The sequence below is a fragment of the Mya arenaria genome, chromosome 5, assembly GCF_026914265.1.
Source record: "Mya arenaria isolate MELC-2E11 chromosome 5, ASM2691426v1".
In the NCBI taxonomy this organism is placed as follows: Eukaryota; Metazoa; Mollusca; class Bivalvia; order Myida; family Myidae; genus Mya; species Mya arenaria.
The window spans coordinates 6345188-6368747 of NC_069126.1; the positions used below are offsets into that span (position 1 = coordinate 6345188).

The following is a 23560-nucleotide window of genomic DNA, read 5'->3' on the forward strand; positions in this document are numbered from 1 at the left end:
CTGTTATAGGCTTCTAAATGTGTTCAGAGCTGTTAGAAAATAATAGCATATAGAATCACAATACATTAGTTACATTGGACCAAACTTAATAAATAGTTTGTTTGGCCTTACCTGCCTCAATTACCTGGCACTAGGGGAGGGGGCACATATCCAAAGTTGTTCCCCTCTAACACCAAATCCACCTGACTGCAACAATATGATCAATGACTGTAAAAAATACATTGTAGCTCGGAATGACAATGCCGTTCGTATTAAACAAAACAAATGAAAGAGAGGAATTTATATTTAATATTGTATCGAACCTGAAACCATTCTAAAGTCCTCAAGAATATTCAAGTACAGTAGTATGACAATTCCATCCCGACCCACTGGGAAAACATGCCAGCAGTCAACATTGTTTTTTCAAAAGATAACCATTTAAAGCAGAAATCCGATGGAAAACAAATTTAATTGCTACACACCAGTTTAATAAATCACATGAAAATACTGATAATCACTTTATTACCATGCACATGTCTCACACCTTTATTAATGGTATATCAATGTGCGAATTCATCCTGTATCACCATCTCAAAATTTGATATTGGCACAAAAAACACATAAATTTGACATAAAATTTGTGTTCTGAGATTAATAATGCATGAAATATAATCTTAAAGAAATTCTTAGTTAAGTTTAAGGCAAAATGATGCTTTACCTTGAGTTTTCGAAAATTGGGGAGATCCAGAAAAGTACTCGATTTATTCCATGTAGTTCTGATCCATGTAAAACCAGCCGAATCCTCCTATGTATGACTGAATTATGGCTCTTGCACAAGTATACTCCAGTAGTATAAAAATTGGAGTTTCGCGGCCATTTTGTTTGGTGGTTTGGTGGTTTTGTCGGTGGTTTCATTGTTTGCGCATGCGCAAGTTTGAAATTGACTTTCGCGGCCATTTTGTTTGGTGGTGCGGTGGTTCTGTCGGTGGTTCCATTGTTTACGCATGCGCAATTTTCAAAGTTTAACTCAACCAACATTGAGCGGGAAGACAATGGTATCGATTTCGCGCGTTAGCGGTCATATTTGGCGATTTCCCGCTTTTAGCGGTTATGTTTAACCATTGTTTAAAATCCAAGACAAAGGGTCATTGTTTAACTGGGTCTCCATTGATTATCAGTATTAATCTTTTTGCGATTGAAGTTGGCAGCCATTGTTTTACCGGCTAATATGAGTTATAATTTGACACCATATGACTCAAACAGGAGAATGTTTGATTCCTTTTGGGATGAGAATGGTAATATGTTACCCTGGAACGATAGTGAAGCTCGTTGTATATATTTGTGGGTTAAGGAGAGTCATCAGAAAATGGTAACTCTTTTAAGACAAACTAACATTTTTCTAACCATAGTTGATCAGTACAATAGCCATCAAGAGATTGAAGAATATCCGGATAGATGTAAATTCATTCCCTTTTTAACCGCATATACAGGACTTAAAGACGAGCCCATAGTACGAGAATAATCAACGTCCAAGACATTTTTTTTTTGGATTGTCAATAGTGGTATATAACAAACCGAACAAATTGGATATTGTAAGTCTGTGCTTTAACAGTTGTCTAAAGTGTTTAAAAAATACAAAAAATGGCTCAAGCTCAGATACGTTTTTCTAACGAGTTGCAGACATATTTGGGAGGTTTTGGTTTTGAAAATGTCTCTTGGTCACCAATAAGAAGGGAAATTACATGCACACTTGGTGACAAATTTGTCATAGTTGAGAAAGAGAGACAGCGACGCATTAAAATAATATTTAAAAAGGTTCACCAAAGTTTTCAATTACCATTTGATATTTTTGAAACTCTCTGTGATATGAAGGAAAGTGTTCAGTTATTGGCTTCATTCTTACACGGACAGTCGAAATGACAACTTCAAAACTATTAGAGTTTGAATATAGTTCTCCAAGCATGCTATTCTTTCAAGACAGACTTAAAACGTTCGACATGTGGCCACCTCAAATAGAACCAAACAAGTTCCAATTATCTTCAGCAGGATTTTATTATACTGGCAGAAATGACACAGTAGAGTGTTTTTCTTGCGGTTTGCGATTACATCAGTGGCAGAAAGGAGACGAGTCGTTGTTAGAACATAAAACACATTCTCCAAGTTGTTTATTTTTGAACATAATTGGACATCATGAAAACGACATTTCATGGCAGCATAAGGACACCCGATCTTCGTCCTCCAATGACTCATCCCGAGCACCATGGACGTGGACCGAACCTCTGGCGGGTTTTCAATATGGCGATATCCCCGGATGATCTGAAAATTCAAATTTGAATTTTTCCGTTACCATATGTAACTATAAAAGACATACAACACAGCACAAACATTCAGTGTTTCATCGACATTTGGTGTGATCATATCGCAGCAGAAAAACTTAACATGGATTGCAGTGAACTATCTCAAGAAAATGAACATTGTGACTCCAAAACGAATGTTATGGACACTACAGAGATTTATACTCCAGTTTCTACAAGTGTCGCGCTAATGAATTCATACTTTGACTTTGTATATGCGAAGGCACTGTGTGAGGTTATGGGTATGGTGACTAGACAACTTTGCTATGGTTGCCAGATGGATCTCCCATCTCAAAAAGATCACGATTGTATCATGGATACAGACCCTGATGATGATGAGTATAAAATAGAACGTTACTTTAGTGACATGCTAAACGCAGTTAATGAAAAAAATATACTACAAAGTTGGGAAGAAATTGTGCGCATTTCAAACATTTCCTCTGAAATGATTGATTTACACAAACATTTGCTAGAGAGCAATGACTATCTGCAGATAATGAAAACCGAGCGGTGGTGTGAAAAAATGAAAAGAATGGTGTTGACAATCAATCGCATTGAAGATCGACTGTTTCGTCCATCACGTTGAGCAAAAGAATATTTACAACACAACAAAATGGACATATTATGCAATGTTGTATGTGTTTTACTGCATTTTTCTTCAAAAAAAGAATTCATGAGAAATTAAGAACTCTGGCATTGTGTGGCGTAAAATGATTTGTTATATTTATTACTTCACGAATTTCCTTTTTGCATGTTTCAAATAAATATTTAATTCACTTTATGTACATGTATGTCATTGTATGTATATGCTTGTATGATCATATGCTGACTTATTTTATACATGTTTAGTTTCAAATAAATGTATTTATATCTATACATGTTTTCATTTCCTTGCTTTAGTTTAATTAACAACCCATGTGTCCCATAATATAAACTACTAACAACGATGATCATGTTTAATCATGGAAAAAACGCAGAAGGAACATATCCTATCACAATATTATTTCGATTCTAAAAACGCAGGCAGCTTTTTGGGTGCAAAAAAGTTACACAGGATATTAAACAAAAACTATCCAAGAGTATTTACTACTTATTTCATACAGAAATGGCTCAACAATCAAGATTCGTATGCCATTCAACGTCAGGCGAGACATACATATAAAAGACCACGTGTTGAAGTGGCGGGTATGAACGATCAGGGTGATATGGATTTAATGGCAGTTGATAACATTGCTAAATACAATGATGGAGTTAAATACCTACTCATTGTTATAGATATATTTTCACGTTTTCTATCCGTTCGACCCTTAGTTAATAAAAAATCTAACACGGTATTGTTAGCAATCAAGGATATTCTTAGTGTTCATAAGTTTAAAAAGTTAAGAACGGACCGAGGTTCTGAATTTATCAATCGTGAATTAAAAGCGTTTATGCAAAAGAAGAGAGTTTACTTGTTTAATACACAAAGCACCGCTAAAGCAAACTATGCAGAGCGAGTCATTCGTACCCTTCGTGGTATGATATTTAGAATGTTAAGATATCAGCGAAATTATAGATATATAGATCACCTTCAAGATATTGTAAATAGTTACAATAATTCCCCTCATCGGAGTTTGGATGGATTAGCACCAAGTGATGTTACAAAGAAAAACGAGACACAACTTTGGAGTAAAATGTATCTAAAACCTAAAAAATTCCCCAAAACGCCTCCTCGCTTTAAATATAAAATTGGTGATTTGGTTAGATTAAGTTACACGAAACATCCCTTTAGAAGAGCTTATCAACAACAATATACTACAGAAGTTTTTAAAATAAAGAGCAAGATTTTCAAACAAGGTTTTCCATTGTATAAGATCATAGACTTGAATAAAGAACCAATATCAGGTTATGTGAATCAAAATGAAATAATTCCTGTTGATAAAGATGCAGACAGTCTTTGGTATGTTGATAAAGTTTTAAAAAAGAGAAAAGTCAAAGGGAAATTAGAGTATTTTGTTCGATGGGAAGGATTTCCAAAATCATTTGATAGCTGGATTGATGCAGATCAAGTTCAAGAACAATAATAATGGAACGATATGTGTTTGTGAGAGACAGTGAAAGTAATCACATCTTCACCGAGAACAAACCCTATAACTTCAAAGTGCAGTTAAAATTACCTCTATCTTTTAATGGTTACTGGAAGGTTGCTTTGTGTGAAATAAGTATAAAAACTGATCCTAACGCAAGAAGAAAAACTGTAGATAATACCTTATTTATTTACTCAAACGTTTGCAAAGAAAGCGTTGTTGACGGAGGTGAACGTCCCTTATTGAGAAGAATAGAGAAAAACGAAGAAAATGGTTGGAATTATGTGTTAGAATCTCCTTTTTATTTACCCTTAAACCGATCAGAATTCCAAGAGATTGATTTCAGTATAAAAACTGTGGAAAACGAGTATGCTTCATTCGTAAGTTCACCAGTGCATCTCACACTTCATTTTAAGCGATATCCATTTTACCCCAAATATGAATCAATCTAAGTTGTATGTACCGAACCCACAAATGTGGATAGACTATTTCAAAAATAACAAACCTCAAGTTGGGAGGGGATTTGCCATTCCACACAAGTCGAAGATGGGAAGTAATGGTATGACAATCAGCACAGTTTCCCCATCGGAACAGACAGTAAACCAGGCGAAAAGTGAGCTGAAACGAGATGGTTTAAATACTTCAGAAATGTCAACCCTTGTTCATAAATTATCCAAACCTTCAGAAGTAACACATCGTGTAAACAGCGCGAGAAAAAAAACAGTTCAGAAACAGGAGTAAACAAACTAAACCGAAAAAAGGACAGAAGTCTACAAGAAAAAATAAACAAACTGAAAATAAACCTGTAAAAAACAATCAAAAATCAAGAAAAGGTGTAAAAGCAAGCAAAAAAGTGGACAATAAATGGAAAATTGATAAGAAAGCGAGAAATAATTCGAAGAAATCTATAACAACGTGGGATATATTTGGTTCATAAAATGTCTTATTTCACAAAAGACGGATTTTCTGAAGGTGTTCCGAATGAATTACTACTATTTGACTTACCTCCTACACAAGTTGCGGTGAATGATGTCCATTATCAAGAGATTCGTCCAATATCCCAAGTGTCGGATGATACTCCCATTGAGTTTCAAATCAGTGGTCAGAATTCGATGGACTATCTCGATCTGAAAGATACACAGTTATGTGTGAAACTAAAAGTAACTAATCCAGATGGATCTAACTTAAAATCGGGTGAGAAGGTGGGACCTGTGAATTTGTTCTTGCAGGCATTATTTTCAATTATAGAAGTGACTCTACAAAACAAGGCGGTTATATCATCTAATTACAATCCATATATAGCCATGTTTAATACTTTACTATGTAATGGAAAAGATGCTTCATTTTCTCAATTGTCTTCTCAACTATTCATAAAAGATGACAATGATCACCCAGAAGACTATGATCCTAGTGGAGCAAACAATGGATTGTTTTTACGGGCAAAATATATAACAAAATCAAAAACTTTAGAGTTGCAAGGGCCTATATATCACAGTTTATTTACTATTAAACGGTACCTGTTAAACCAAGTGGATGTTAATGTGAAGTTGTATCGTAGTTCTCCAGCATTCTGTCTAAGTTCTGGCGAGACATCCCCAAGCTATAAAGTAAACATTACAGATAGTTATCTTTTAGTAAAAAAAGTTAGAGTCAATCCAGCTCTCATTGTTGCTCTCTCTGAGATGTTAAAGATCAACACAGCAAAGTATCCATTTGATAGACTTGAATGTCGGTTACAAACCATTGCTGCAGGAAGTACGGTGTTTACGTGGGATAACTTATTTCAAGGACAAAAACCAAATACAATTGTCGTAGCCTTTGTTAGATCAGCAGCAATTTCGGGAGATTATAAATCAAATCCATTTCATTTCCTAAACTGTGACATTAGGAGTATTTGCCTTTATGCTGATGGGGTTCCAGTGTGGGGTAATCCACTAAAAACAAATTTTAATAATTTAAATGGAGAAAGTTTTATGAGAGTATACGCAAATATGTTTCTAACAAATGGAATGTGGAATAAAGATGCTGGACTTGATATAAACAGAGAAGACTTTGCACGCACATCCTGTATTTTTACATTTCAATTAGAGCCAAAGTTTTCTGATGAAGCATTTCTATCTCTAATATAAACAGGAAATGTGCGATTAGAGGTTCAATTTGGAACGGCTTTATCTACCGCAACAAGCTGTATTGTGTATAATAGTTCTCCTGGATTTTTTTCAAATTAACGCTCAGAGAGACATAATAACAGAATGAATACATCACAGCTTCAGTGTTGTATAGACTGTGATCCAATGTTGCAAAAACCAATTTTGGGGGTGTTTGCGGCTGATCAACTACCAAACGACTTGGTATTTCCATGTGGTTTTATTGCCAATACAGACAATCATTTCATGGAAGGAAGACATTGGTGTACATTTTACTTCCCAAATTCAACCATTATCGAATATTTTGACAGTTATGGGAAACCAATTGACTATTTTAACACTTATTTTCTGAAATATGCTTCTTATTTTTCAACTGTTATCACAAATTTGAGACAGCTACAAAGTAATTACAGTGATGTTTGTGGGATGTATTGTTTGTTTTTCTTACTACAACGAACAAATGGTGTATCTTTTTATGACATTGTACATAGTTTTTTCAATGATTATGACTGTAATGATTTACTTGTATATAACTTCGTTAGAAATATGTTTCCATATTGTTCGCAAAATGGTTGTTTCAAAAACCAAACATGTAGATCACTAATAAAGTAGTGTATTTAAATGGTTTTTGTTTGTATTCTATTTATTGTGTTCTCTGTTATCAACAAGTGTAGATCATGTTGGATGCATTAATTAAATTTGAATGCCCTGCCACTTGTATTGTGGCAGGAACAAGTGGAAGTGGAAAGTCAACCTTTCTATTTGAGTTGTTTAAAAATGCAAACTCTATGTTTACCATGATTCCGAAAAAGATTATATATTGTTATTCTACCTATCAATCCTTATTTGATGATATGAAAGAACATGTGGAAAATATTGAATTTTTTGAAGGTTTACCAACTAAAGACGATATGGACATGTGGACTATGGAAACTGACTTCAAAATATTAGTGATTGATGATTTAGCACAAAAAGCTTCACAAAGTGTAGATATTGTCAACTTATTCACCATTTATAGTCATCACCATAATTTTTCAGTCTTTTTCGTAGTGCAAAATTTATTTACAGGAGGAAAATATTTTCGAACTATTAGTCTAAACAGTCATTATTTTGTGTTGTTTAACAATCAGAGAGATAAATTACAAATTCAAGCATTAGCCAAACAAATGTTTCCCGGTGAAACGCATTATTTTATGGATGCCTATAGAAAATCCACAAACAAGAAATATAGTTACCTTCTGGTGGATGTAAGTCCACATTCTAACCCGTTATATAAACTTCGTACAGACATCTTTCCACATCAAACCCCCATTGTATTTCTACCTGAAAAGGAGAAAAATGGAAGATAAACTACAGAAGGAAGGAGAGACATTTTTTAAAATTTATGATCAACACCAATGAAAAACAACAAAAAATGTTGATAAAAAACTTAACAAAATCTCAATTGGCTGCACTTATAGAGGTGATTTACAATGCTATCAGGGGAAATCTTGTCATTCCAGAAAAGGATAAAAAGAACTTGAAACGATATAGACATGTCCTACGTAAAGTAATATCCAAAAGACTCTCTCAAAAAAGGAGGAAAGCCATTCTGTTAAAATATTTCAAACAGTTTTTAGCGTTAATTAAACCCAGTGAATCATGGCTCAAGAATTAGTGTTAATTCCTAAATCAAAGTATGAATACTTACTCTCTAAATGTGATGGAAGTTTACAAAACAGTCAACCTTCTAAAAACAATAACATGGTATTACAACAAAATGGTAAGAATTCACAGAAAAGGTTGACTCAAAATGGCGGGAAGTTACAGAAAAAATCAATTCAAGATGACGGAAATTTACAGAAAAGACTAGTCGTGAAACGTTTAAACAAGTTTTTTGAAAAACCTAAAAAAAATAAGAAAAAAATGAGAATCTCAAAGAAATAAAGTCAAAACAAAACAAAAGGGGAAAAACAAAGATAATTAACAAATTGAAATGGATTCCCTATAGTATTTGAAATTCAAATGTTTAAAATTCAAATGTTTGGCGAACTTTTTTCCCGCCAAATTCACATTTTGGTGGAATATTTTCCCACCAAAACATTTGACAAACTAGTTCATTTACTATTGAGTTTCCGAGTTAGTAACATTCTTTAAGTTTTTACAGAAGGAAGAAATTGATACTTTTGAACCTGAAAAAATACCAGAGGATGGATCTAAGGGATATATTCTAGAAGTAGATCTAGAATATCCAAAACATTTACATGACAGTCATAACGACTACCCATTAGCTCCGGAACGTAAATTCACACCCAATGAAAAATTATCTCCTTATGCTCAACATATGTTGAAACATTTACACAACAGTGAGGAACTTCCACCCAGAGCAAAGGTGGAAAAATTACTCACCACTTTAGAAAACAAACAGAATTATGTACTTCACTATCGCAACCTGCAACTGTATCTCCAACTCGGTCTAAAATTGAAAAAAATACATAAAGTATTAGAGTTCCAACAAGAGGCTTTCATGAAACCCTACGTTGAGTTCAACACCAAAATGCGACAACAAGCCAAGACTGCTTTCGAGAAGAACTTCTTCAAACTCATGAACAACTCGGTCTTCGGTAAGGTTGTTGTTTTTTGTTGGTTTTTTTGTTTGTTTTTTTGGGGGTTCGTGTTAATTATTACATTGTTATCATTTTTGTATGATCTGCCCGTATGTAATTTATACAATTTATTTATTGTCACTTCCATACCACTAATACTTATCTACAAAAACAGCTGTTCAATAATTGTCAGGCGTAGTTTCACTTTTTGGTATTTCATTCATCTTCAATCAGACGCTTACAAGTGCTCATGTACAATTAGGAACCTAAAGTAAAACTGACCAAAACTAACTACCGGCAAGTAAAAAGTGTATTTTTCGGTCCCATTTTCATATCCCTCATCCAAAACACAGGTATCTAAGATAACGACGGATACCATCATAAAAACATATATTGAGCAGTTCAGAGTAAAGATTAACATGATGAAAAGTTACTTACCAAAAATTTTGTTTACTTTCAGGAAAAACCATGGAAAATCTTCGGAAGCATCGGTCCGTAGAACTTGTTCATACAGAAAAACGACTACAGAAGGTGTCATCCAAACCCACTTATAAGATGCACCGGATTTTTTCTGAAGACCTTGTTGGTGTTGAATTAAGTCGCAAAAAAAATAAATTAAATAAACCAATTTTTGTTGGAATGAGTATCCTTGATTTGTCAAAATATACCATGTACGATTTTTATTATAATCATTTGAAAAATGTGTATGGTAGCAACGTTGAGCTAGAATTAACGGACACAGATTCATTTTTAGTATCATGTACAACACCGGACATTTTCCAAGATATGTTGGCCTATTCACATTTGTTTGACACTTCAGATTTCCCTAAAGATCATTTTTTATATAGTGACTTCAACAAAAAAGTAATGGGAAAAATGAAAAGTGAAACAAATGAGAAATGTATTAGTGAATATTGCGGTTTGCGATCGAAAATGTATGCATTTAAGTGTGATGATATAGACGAGAAAAGAGCAAAAGGGATATCAAAAGCGGTTGTAAAAAAATCATTGACTCTTAATGATTATAAACATGTATTATTTAATAATTCTCAAATGCACCCAACAATGCATTCATTAAGAAGTCATAACCATAAAATTTATCTGGAAACAATCAGCAAAGTAGGATTATCTAGTTTTGATGACAAAAGATTTTTATTAGAAGATGGAATTAAATCATATGCTTATGGACATTATAAGATACAAGAGATATAATTTCTATGTTTTATACCAAATTACATCTAATTTCATGTAATTTCATGTGATGTTATCTACTGCTCTACTGTTGAAATGTAACCTAAAATAAATAAAAAAAAAAAAAAAAATGTATGATCTTTGTTAAACAAATTGTTTGAATTCAATTATAATCAACTTTATTTGTATTTGCATTGTATTGTATTTATTAGAAAATAAATATTAAAATCTTGTCTGATATTTTATTTATTGATACAACATACCGGAATGGTATAAAATAGCTCGTCAGACATGTCCTCAACTTATAAATCTCAATTTGGTCTTGTTAAATTTTAAAATATTGTATTAATGGAATGAAATAGTTATACACAAAAATAAATAATAAAAAACATTCACGTTTTCATTACAATAAGATCGAACACATCTTAACATTTCTGTAGGGTTGATTTAATGAAATGTAAACGATACATCATACCTTTAAGGTATGAGGTTATTTGATAAAGAAACTGTGTGAATCCTTTACCGATTTAATAAAAATAGTGAAACTCAAAAGAAGCTAAGAGAGGACAAAATTGTTATATCTTCAAAACCTACTTTTGGTGGTCAAAATAAAAGATTATTTAGTAAGTTGTTTGAAAAACTTTCATGTCATTGTAAGGTTCAACGGAGGTGTTCATAATGATAAACAGAGTCCAGTGAATCGAGCGCTGGCATTTGACAATGGTTTAATAAGTGATTTATTGTGATAGCTCACCACAGTGGAAGAGCTTTAGTCACCCTGAATGATAAACTAGATATATGATAACGACAATCTCGTCTTTTGAGCCATCAGCAGCTCATTTAACTGTCTTCACTTTTAAGTTATTACAATGGGTACGTCGGAGAGTAATTGAGTGGCTATTAGATATGGTGTTGTTGTACGAATTGACACTAAACGGTCAGGTTTTAGTCATTCAATTTCTTGAAATCACTTTCGATCACGCGATGGCTGGGTTCTGATGAACTTTTGTTTGTCAATGACCTGTGATCTTACATATAAAAGAATCCGTTTGATCACATATAAAGATGGTGGAGGTTATGATAAGTCCATCGTCTGATGAGGGAAAACAATACCATTAAATAGATCCTAGGTCGATGACCCTATGTTAGAAACGTTGGATGAGTTGTCCTTTGACATACAATACACTGATGTGGTTAGTGTGACAATGCTATTGTTTATATCCCTTCTATTGAAATGAATACTGTTAATCAATGGAGACCCAGTTAAACAAACATGTTTAAAGGAAATTCCCATTATGATATGCACAGCAATTTAAATATTAACTTAATGTGTTTTAAGTAGATCCTATTTTCAGATTTATTTTGTTTAATTTTAGTAATTAAATAATATAATTGTTTATATAATTGTTCGATGAATTGAGAGGATATCAAATAAAGTGTGTTTATCGTCTGATTGTTTTCGAAGAGAAATAAGACTTAAGTTTTTTGGCCCTGCAGACTAAAAGCCATTCCTCTCTGTGTATGTGCTAATTAGCGGGTCTAAAGATAACCACATAACCATTTGCGAATAAATCAAATGTTTGAAATTAAAATTCAAACAGTTTTTGAATAGCAATTTTATTTCGATTTTGACCATAAACGATATGAATACTTTCAAGATATCATATAACACCCAGCACCAAGGTAGGCATACCAAACTTTATATACATGTCCTGGGTTAATATTTAACTTGCCCTATTTGTTTTCAACATATTCATAACCATTGTTATTGAATCTTTGGTGTCATTAACAAAGGCAAACATAAGAAAGGGCAATACTTCAACACCTTGATCAAATCTTGAGTTAAACTTCCTCAACACGACAAGGACTGGCCTTCACTGGACAAGTTAAATACACGCTGTTTGAACTGTTGAGATTAAGCAGTTATATAAAATCGTTATCAAACCTAAATGGCCGATATGTTTATGTTATTTGACCCTTTGACACCGCCTTATACACTAGCCAAAATAAAATGGTTTGGTTAGGGCAACATCCTTTCCAAAAACAGGTATTTGTTTAGGCTTTATATTAGAACGTTATTGTCATCATTGGAGAATTGTGTTAAAGTTATCTTCTGTATAAAGCTTTAAAAGATTAAAATTACATCTTAAAGCACACGCTTAAAAACGTTTATTTTTATTTTTACCAACTGACTATAAAATCGGTAGGGTCGGGTAACCCGAACCATATGTATTGTTTTAGGACCTCTGATATTTGACGGATTTTTGTTCATACGATCTACTTCCAAAGTATTTAATTGGAGACAAAATAAACAAGCATAACTGAAACTTTACAATTAGTTGTCATTTTATATCCATCATAAGTTGTTAGTATAAGTTCAAGATCGCAATATAATTCACCTCGTGAACACAAAAAAAATGTCTAAAGAACATTATAGTAATCAGTTGTTTTAGATACATTTTACTCCAAAGTTGTGTCTCGTTTTTCTTTGTAACATCACTTGGTGCTAATCCATCCAAACTCCGATGAGGGGAATTATTGTAACTATTTACAATATCTTGAAGGTGATCTATATATCTATAATTTCGCTGATATCTTAACATTCTAAATATCATACCACGAAGGGTACGAATGACTCGCTCTGCATAGTTTGCTTTAGCGGTGCTTTGTGTATTAAACAAGTAAACTCTCTTCTTTTGCATAAACGCTTTTAATTCACGATTGATAAATTCAGAACCTCGGTCCGTTCTTAACTTTTTAAACTTATGAACACTAAGAATATCCTTGATTGCTAACAATACCGTGTTAGATTTTTTATTAACTAAGGGTCGAACGGATAGAAAACGTGAAAATATATCTATAACAATGAGTAGGTATTTAACTCCATCATTGTATTTAGCAATGTTATCAACTGCCATTAAATCCATATCACCCTGATCGTTCATACCCGCCACTTCAACACGTGGTCTTTTATATGTATGTCTCGCCTGACGTTGAATGGCATACGAATCTTGATTGTTGAGCCATTTCTGTATGAAATAAGTAGTAAATACTCTTGGATAGTTTTTGTTTAATATCCTGTGTAACTTTTTTGCACCCAAAAAGCTGCCTGCGTTTTTAGAATCGAAATAATATTGTGATAGGATATGTTCCTTCTGCGTTTTTTCCATGATTAAACATGATCATCGTTGTTAGTAGTTTATATTATGGGACACATGGGTTGTTAATTAAACTAAAGCAAGGAAATGAAAACATGTATAGATATAAATACATTTATTTGAAACTAAACATGTATAAAATAAGTCAGCATATGATCATACAAGCATATACATACAATGACATACATGTACATAAAGTGAATTAAATATTTATTTGAAACATGCAAAAAGGAAATTCGTGAAGTAATAAATATAACAAATCATTTTACGCCACACAATGCCAGAGTTCTTAATTTCTCATGAATTCTTTTTTTGAAGAAAAATGCAGTAAAACACATACAACATTGCATAATATGTCCATTTTGTTGTGTTGTAAATATTCTTTCAGAGGAAATGTTTGAAATGCGCACAATTTCTTCCCAACTTTGTAGTATATTTTTTTCATTAACTGCGTTTAGCATGTCACTAAAGTAACGTTCTATTTTATACTCATCATCATCAGGGTCTGTATCCATGATACAATCGTGATCTTTTTGAGATGGGAGATCCATCTGGCAACCATAGCAAAGTTGTCTAGTCACCATACCCATAACCTCACACAGTGCCTTCGCATATACAAAGTCAAAGTATGAATTCATTAGCGCGACACTTGTAGAAACTGGAGTATAAATCTCTGTAGTGTCCATAACATTCGTTTTGGAGTCACAATGTTCATTTTCATAAATATCTTGAGATAGTTCACTGCAATCCATGTTAAGTTTTTCTGCTGCGATATGATCACACCAAATGTCGATGAAACACTGAATGTTTGTGCTGTGTTGTATGTCTTTTATAGTTACATATGGTAACGGAAAAATTCAAATTTGAATTTTCAGATCATCCGGGGATATCGCCATATTGAAAACCCGCCAGAGGTTCGGTCCACGTCCATGGTGCTCGGGATGAGTCATTGGAGGACGAAGATCGGGTGTCCTTATGCTGCCATGAAATGTCGTTTTCATGATGTCCAATTATGTTCAAAAATAAACAACTTGGAGAATGTGTTTTATGTTCTAACAACGACTCGTCTCCTTTCTGCCACTGATGTAATCGCAAACCGCAAGAAAAACACTCTACTGTGTCATTTCTGCCAGTATAATAAAATCCTGCTGAAGATAATTGGAACTTGTTTGGTTCTATTTGAGGTGGCCACATGTCGAACGTTTTAAGTCTGTCTTGAAAGAATAGCATGCTTGGAGAACTATATTCAAACTCTAATAGTTTTGAAGTTATCATTTCGACTGTCCGTGTAAGAATGAAGCCAATAACTGAACACTTTCCTTCATATCACAGAGAGTTTCAAAAATATCAAATGGTAATTGAAAACTTTGGTGAACCTTTTTAAATATTATTTTAATGCGTCGCTGTCTCTCTTTCTCAACTATGACAAATTTGTCACCAAGTGTGCATGTAATTTCCCTTCTTATTGGTGACCAAGAGACATTTTCAAAACCAAAACCTCTCAAATATGTCTGCAACTCGTTAGAAAAACGTATCTGAGCTTGAGCCATTTTTTTGTATTTTTTAAACACTTTAGACAACTGTTAAAGCACAGACTTACAATATCCAATTTGTTCGGTTTGTTATATACCACTATTGACAATCCAAAAAAAAAATGTCTTGGACGTTGATTATTCTCGTACTATGGGCTCGTCTTTAAGTCCTGTATATGCGGTTAAAAAGGGAATGAATTTACATCTATCCGGATATTCTTCAATCTCTTGATGGCTATTGTACTGATCAACTATGGTTTGAAAATTGTTAGTTTGTCTTAAAAGAGTTACCATTTTCTGATGACTCTCCTTAACCCACAAATATATACAACGAGCTTCACTATCGTTCCAGGGTAACATATTACCATTCTCATCCCAAAAGGAATCAAACATTCTCCTGTTTGAGTCATATGGTGTCAAATTATAACTCATATTAGCCGGTAAAACAATGGCTGCCAACTTCAATCGCAAAAAGATTAATACTGATAATCAATGGAGACCCAGTTAAACAATGACCCTTTGTCTTGGATTTTAAACAATGGTTAAACATAACCGCTAAAAGCGGGAAATCGCCAAATATGACCGCTAACGCGCGAAATCGATACCATTGTCTTCCCGCTCAATGTTGGTTGAGTTAAACTTTGAAAATTGCGCATGCGTAAACAATGGAACCACCGACAGAACCACCGCACCACCAAACAAAATGGCCGCGAAAGTCAATTTCAAACTTGCGCATGCGCAAACAATGAAACCACCGACAAAACCACCAAACCACCAAACAAAATGGCCGCGAAACTCCAATTTTTATACTACTTACTCCAATGAATATACACGGGTACAGATAGTTGTGTATTATATTACTTGTATGTACATGCTTTGGATAAAATAGTCCAAAAAATGTCACGAGAGAGCATAAGCCCTCGTGTATTACGAGCAATATTTAACTGCAAAACAAGAAAAGTACTTTTTGTTAATAATACATTATTCTGTCACAGGCCATCATCATTGTGATTCTGCAGCAACCGGCATTCCTGGATCGGAACTTAGTGAACAAACGTGGGAGATCAGAGCCCAGAACGAGCAATATTATACTGACATAGGAGAAACAATTGTTATAACATATTCCTTTCTGTTCGATATAAATTCTCACGTTCAGGGCCACCTTGGGTATGATTCTGCAGCTGCCGGCATTCCTGTATCTGAGCTTTAGTGAGGGATCGTGAGACATCAGTGCCCAGAACGAGCACTATTATACTGCCATGTCAGCAGTCAAAAAGGCAGCACAGCATGATCTACAAAGAATCACATGTATGTTGTACTGCTGCTATCTCACCGGAATTAAACGTGAAGTTGCTAGCAAAAACGACGTCGGTCCTGAAAATGAAAATTATTGATAAAGTTGATGTTTAAAAAGGCGTCTGGGTTGTCTAGAAAATGATAATTCGTAAAATTTAATGTGCTATGTTTTTAATATTTCAAATAAAAACTGTGTTTTCTAACGTAAACGTCAGTTTTTTCACCATATCATAACATCATCTGAAAACAATAATACCAAGTCTGTATGCAAAATAACTTTATTCTTCTTGTATATCCGTATCGTACCAAAATGTTCTATTGTACCAAAATGTTCTCTTGTTTTTGGAATAGGGTTTCATAAGCCATACAGAACTATTTCCGACTTAATGACTCTAGAAAAACGCCTCATTAGGCTACCGCTAACAACTTTAGCAACTTAAGTATTGACATTTTTTAAGTTAAATGCAAAATATTATCCATGAAAGAGATAGTAATAAAACGAAAGCGGGGCTCTTTAACATCTCAGCCAAGGGCCTATTTTGGGCCTATTTTTTATACGACGTTGAGTGCCACGGGTCTATTTTGGGCCTATTTTGGTTGGGTCATTAAAGTTAAATATCATAAAGACGGCAACAATTATCAAGAAAACCGTCACTGTATACAAGTTGTTTATCGTCTGTTACGTCATATCCGCCCGTGCCGAGCCGCTCCAAGACGCATGCGACGTCATTTCGTTCCCTGCATTTTTCGTCATAACTATTTTTGGTCTTCCTTTTAAGTACCTTTAAATATATTATATTAACTACATGTTATGTTTCATATCAATATAAATATATACTGTACGACGTCATTTCAGGCATTTGTAAGGCACAAATACGCACATGGCAATGCCCTTGTAATAATAATAATAATAATAATAATAATGATAATAATAATAATAATAATAATAATAATAATAATAATAATAATAATAATAATAATAATAATAATAATAATATTAATAATAATAATGGCTATTGTGACATATGACATTGATAGTATAATACCAATTAAACCAGGTAATTAATTAATGATGCATGTAGTTAATAAGTTATTCAACTATTCCCGCGGTCTCGTGACACGTGCTTCTACGTTAGCACTATCCATACGTCATTGCATGTGTAAAGTAATACTTTCCAACATGGCTGCTCCCTGGTTCCGTTGTTTTCCGCCGGAGAATGTTGAAAATTTACCTTTTCGTGAAGAAACAGGACCTGGTCATTTAACAAGGGAAGAAGAGACACCTATTGGTTTTTTCAGTCTTCTCTTTACAGCGAATTTGATTCGAGAAGTAACACGCCAGACGAACAAATAAGTGATCACATACAAAAATACCCTTTGATCAGGTAAACCTAAACAGAACCAGAGCAATGTTGACAATAAATTAATCTAATAAATACAATTAAATAATGAGACATCCAATCAATACAAAAGCTTTATTAAATATATGTGTTGATTGATATGTTATTAGTGCTGGTGTTGTCATTACAAATGCTGCTGCTGTTGATGTTCATGATTATTTGAATTGCCACCGTATCGGAGAACCAATTGATAATACACATGATGTCTTCCCAAAGGTTGCTTTGGTAGGTCTGTTTTGTATTGCTTGGCCAGTTTGATTGATTATACGACTAAACCCCCAGCAGAGCTATTGAAAAAGTGACTTCTGACGGTTGTAAGCCACATTTTGGTGAATATATATAATATATATAATAAGTTCACTTATATATCCAAAGAAGTAAACCAAATGACTCAACACTGATTATACAGTGCTCTATAAGGTCGTTCGGCTAATATATCATATATCAGGGTTATTGGAAAGACTTTAGTAGATTCGCTAAAAATCATATCAATAACTTATAAATTCAAAAATGGCGTACTGATAATTCTTTAAATGATGTTTTCTGTGTCATATGATTATATTACAATCAGTTAATTGATAGTTTCCATAAACGCATCATTAAATAAGCAGTTAAAGGTTTATCAGTAAAAATTTATGATGGTTATACATGTGTATTTTGAATAAGAGTGCCACTACAAGGTCTATGTCGGCTTTCTTTAAACGAGGTAATTTTCTTTGCTAGATAGTGGTTGCACGCAAACACCTCTCCTGTAGGATAACCAATTCACATTTTGACCTTATTCAATACCTTTACTGGGTATTCCCAAAAACGAAAATATTAGTTCATTAAAGAATTAAACATAACGAAAAAATAATTTTAATATTTATTAAGTTCAAACATAATCAGTATAGTTTAATACAATACTGTAAAAGATAGTCTTAACGTCCCTCCGCACAAAAGACAAACACATATTTGCATGGGGCAAGACTTCGATATTTATTTTGGCACATGTTGGAGCAGTGTGGCACACACAAACACATACAAACAATTTTCTTTTAAAGCAAATTCTCTACATAAATATTTTAACAACACTGAAAAGCTCAAACATACTGTTCCATTCTGTCTAAATATTGCCGGCCCCTCCGGCACATGCCCTGATCAAACCTGTATACTACCAGTCGTCAAAAAAATAATTACAAAGTTTCAAAGAGTCTTAATTGCCTCTCTTAATGCTTACTAACGGTGATACAGATTTGATCATATATCCTTCATAGGAATGACAGCCGCCCACGAAAAACACCCGGTGGATGAAACGTGTTACCGTAGCGATGCACGTAGGGCTTAACTAAAACAGATAACCCCTAATGCATTCCTCAGAATATAGAAACAACGGTATCCATCCGGACATGCATGCATATATAAACACATATCAAACATATGTATACAAACATCCTTTTTTCGAGTTTGAATGAAATCGATGCGCGTTGTTAGAAGTTAAGACTAGAACTGATTTCCCCGCCAATATAACCGACTACCCTAGCTCGAATACCACGTGACCTCCACGCTCACATGACCAGCGCATTTGCGCTCATAACACGTTAAGACATCGTTCTGCCCTATACTTCGTAACGACCATGTATCAATTCCAATTAGGTTTTAAGTTGTTACCTCGGGTGTCATTTGCTGAATAATTTGATATAAACACTGTACAATATCAAAAATAAGGGTGTATACAGCATGAAGTTGAATGACACCATTACAATTTAAACCTATATCTTAAAGAACATGCGCAATAACTCAATGTTAAACTGACAATGGAAAAATGTCACATCACAATTAGAAGGTTACATCAATGAATGGTTGAACCATCAACAATAGAACGTCACATCGATATAAGAATGTCACATCAATATGAGAACGTCACATCGATATAAGAATGTCACATCAACACCTTAATGTCACATCAATATAAGTATGTCACATCAATATACTAATGCCACATCAACATTGAAATGTCACATCAATATAATAATTCACATAGCATTAGAATGTCACATCAACATAAGAATGGCAAATCAATATATATGAAATATTTAAGTCACTTCAGTATAAGAATGTAATATAACCATTATAGTGTCACATAAATATAAGATTGTCACATAAATGTAGTCTTATCGATCAACACAAGGCACAAAAATAGAGCGTCAATTTATTGAATATATCAATTTCCATTGTGTTTCCCGTGAAAAGGCCGGATCCAGTTTAGCAATGAAGCCATTGTGTCATCAGTGAGGTGTTACCCATTGTGTCATCACTAAGTTGTCACACAGGGCCAAAAGTGCTGAATGGAAGACAGGTATGTGCGGCCTTCGGGCTGAAATTGTATTAAACAACAAACTATCAAACATGTTTAGGTATCTTGATGACAATACCATTATCCTTTAACACAACAAGATCAGCATCAACACCAACAGCACCACGATCGTTTTAACCATCTTCATTATAGTTTTAATCATTTACTTCAATATCAATTAAAGTTTATATCTTTGTTGTACGAATGCCATTCGAACGAACTAGAGTGATACTGCCATTAGATATTATCTTTATTTAAGTTCTAAAATTAAAACAGGCAATGTTTTGATCAATTCGTACCATTGGAAATGCCCCTGATGGAGCTTCGTTCAGGTTGCAAGAGGTATCACTTAGAGTTGCAAGGTGGGACATTTCCGGTTCCCTGGACACTGAAATATTGAACCGCATATGGGTCTAGTGAGGGTTAAGTTAAAAATCATCATTATGATTAAAAATAAAGTCGATTAAGGGTAATAATTTGTATTTAGGATAATATGGAATTATGTAATCTTATTGTTAGATGGCCGTGTACAACTGTTAAGACTAAAATCCATTTAATGGACGTCATTTCATATCTTAGTAAAAACCCAAAAGATCTAAGTCGATAACATGGAGGTATGTAACGTTATTGTTTGATGGCCGTTAACAGTTGTATCAAGTCAACTGAATGAAAAGCATTAAAGTTTTTTTGTGAAAATCTTCCCTTAACAAGAACACACTGTATCCAAAACATAAACCCAAGGTTAATCTTTAGTCTATCAGGGGTCATAACTTGTATTTAGTATGATATGGAGGTATGTAATCTAAGTGTGTGATGGTTCTGAACAACGCTGTAAAGTATGAACACTGACGACAATGCTTAAACGATAAGTATAGCACTCCTTATTCTTCGAAAGGTCAAGCCAGAAACAATACGATCATTTTGCAAGAACAAATAGACAATCAATAACACTAGTACCACCTGTAAGCATTTATCACCAATAGTACAATTGACCATAAATAACCGAATCATTGTTATATCATTTATTTCAAACTCAAGTTTTATACAAAATGCTCACCTGCTCCGGTCCAAGTACCATACGTGATATGTCATCCAAAGGTTAATGCATGGAGCATCGATTTCAAACCGGATGGTGGGACACACGCTGAAACATTGAACGAACGCAGTCACTAATATTTAAAAAAAACACAACGTTAAATATATAATTAAATCATGTTTCATCATCAAATAAACAAATATTAACCATATGAATTAAAGAGCTAATAAACAAATATCAAACTAAGCCCCATCAATGTGCAATATTGAATTAACATATATAAACACGAGAATATGAAATAGGCATTTTTCAAATTTCGTGTATTTGAAAAAAAAAGAATCATTAATTCGAAAAATCATTGGAATGTTTGATCAAATAATAGATTTAAAAAGAAACTTTAAAAGAATTGCCAATATATTTTAATTAATTCATCATAAGGCAATACAATATAAAGTGACCTACTTAGTGAAAACATTCTTTCAAGATGACTTGTTTTAAAAAAAACAAAAATGCTGAGCCAAATAATGGAAACAAAAACATATACAAAAAATCGAGCAAAATAATACATATCTTTATCATAAGAACCTTTAAAAACGTTGTCCATATTTTAATTAATTCATCATTAGGCTATGAAATATAAAGTGACCTACTTAGTGAAAACATTCTTTCAAGATGAATTGTTTAAAAAAAACAATGCTGAGCCAAAAATGCAAACAAAAAATTATACAAAAAAGTGAACAAAATAATACATATCTTTGCTGATGAAGTTGTCCACATAACCTTACGCAAACCTGACAGCAACTGTTGTCGCATAACGCCTCTTCGCCAACTCCACTGGAAAGGCCATCCCTTCCGGTTGGATGGTTGGCCACTTCAGGTACCGTGGACGCTGTGACATTGATATTTATATGAAAAACCGATGCAGTAACTTATTTCAAAAAGGAATTTATATATCAAATAAGCAAGTGTCATAATTGATTAACAATTATTAAAACATGTACATTAAAGTAGATATAAACAAATATCATTCGAATTCAATTGAGTTGTATTCATTCAACAAACATTTTCATATGAACTAAATCAGTTTTATATTGTTATGCACTCTCATTTCATGAGCCTTTCCTGTCATTTAATATAATACCACGTTTAGACTTATACAAATGAAGCCCCTCCAGTGTGAAACTTTTCATCTAAAAATATCATATTTTGACATACACGAAAATGAAATAAACATTTTCTGCTACTTGGGTTCGGTTAAAGAAATCTTGGGAAAGGATGCTGGCACCTTTTAGCATTTTCACTGTAAGATTTCTAAAACCAACAGAAAATGCCTTTTCAATTTTCGTGTATTTGGAAAACAAAATCATTCATTCGAAGAATCGTTGATATGTTTTATTAAATTATTGATTAAATAAGAACCTTTAAAAACGTTGTCCATATATTTTAATTAATTCATCATAAGGCTATAAAATATAAAGTGACCTACTTAGTGAAAACATTCTTTCAAGATGAATTGTTTAAAAAACAATGTTGAGCCAAAAAGTGCAAACAAAAACTTATACAAAAAAGTGAGCAAAATAATACATATCTTTGTTGACGAAGTTGTCCACATAACCTTACGCAAACCTGACTGCAACTGTAGCCGCATTACGCCTCTTCGCCAACTCCACTGCAAAGGGCATCTCTTCCGGTTGGATGGTTGGCCACTTCAGGTACCGTGGACGCTGTAACATTGATATTTATATGAAAAACCGATGCAGTAACTTATTTCAAAAAGGAGTTCATATATCAAATAAGCAAGTGTCATAATTGATTAACAATTGTTAAACATGTACATTAAAGTAGATATAAACAAATATCATTCGAATTCAATTGAGTTATATTCATTCAAAAAATATTTTCATATGAATTAAATCAGTTTTATATTGTTATGCACTCTCATTTCATGAGCCGTTCTTGCCAGTTAATATATTATCACGTTTAGACTTATACAAATGAAGCCCCATTAGTGTAAAACATTTCATCTAAAAATATCATATTTTGACATACACGAAAATGAAATAAACATTTTCTGCTACTTGGGTTCGGTTAAAGAAATCTTGGGAAAGGATGCTGGCACCTTTTAGCATTTTCACTGTAAGATTTCTAAAACCAACAGAAAATGCCTTTTCAATTTTCGTGTATTTGGAAAACAAAATCATTCATTCGAAGAATCGTTGATATGTTTTATAAAATTATTGATTAAATAAGAACCTTTAAAAACGTTGTCCATATATTTTAATTAATTCATCATAAGGCTATAAAATATAAAGTGACCTACTTAGTGAAAAGATTCTTTCAATATGAATTGTTTAAAAAACAATGTTGAGCCAAATAGTGCAAACAAAAACTTATACAAAAAAGTGAGCAAAATAATACATATCTTTGTTGACGAAGTTGTCCACATAACCTTACGCAAACCTGACTGCAACTGTAGCCGCA

At 33.3% G+C, this 23560-nt stretch overlaps 1 long non-coding RNA gene across 2 annotated transcripts; it reads right to left on the minus strand.

Annotated features, from left to right (window-relative positions):
- Positions 1 to 2127: 2127 nt before the first annotated feature.
- Positions 2128 to 9071, minus strand: LOC128235143 (uncharacterized). 2 transcript variants are annotated; one of them, XR_008261143.1, is made up of 7 exons: positions 8935 to 9030; positions 8237 to 8275; positions 7782 to 7869; positions 5917 to 5999; positions 5405 to 5526; positions 4905 to 5017; positions 2128 to 2295 (listed from the first exon to the last, which is right to left on the minus strand). It is a non-coding gene; the product is annotated as an uncharacterized LOC128235143 (long non-coding RNA). The 2 variants fall into 2 exon arrangements; XR_008261142.1 differs by lacking the exon at positions 8237 to 8275 and having other exon boundaries at positions 8935 to 9071.
- Between the last annotated feature and the right edge of the window lie 14489 nt (positions 9072 to 23560).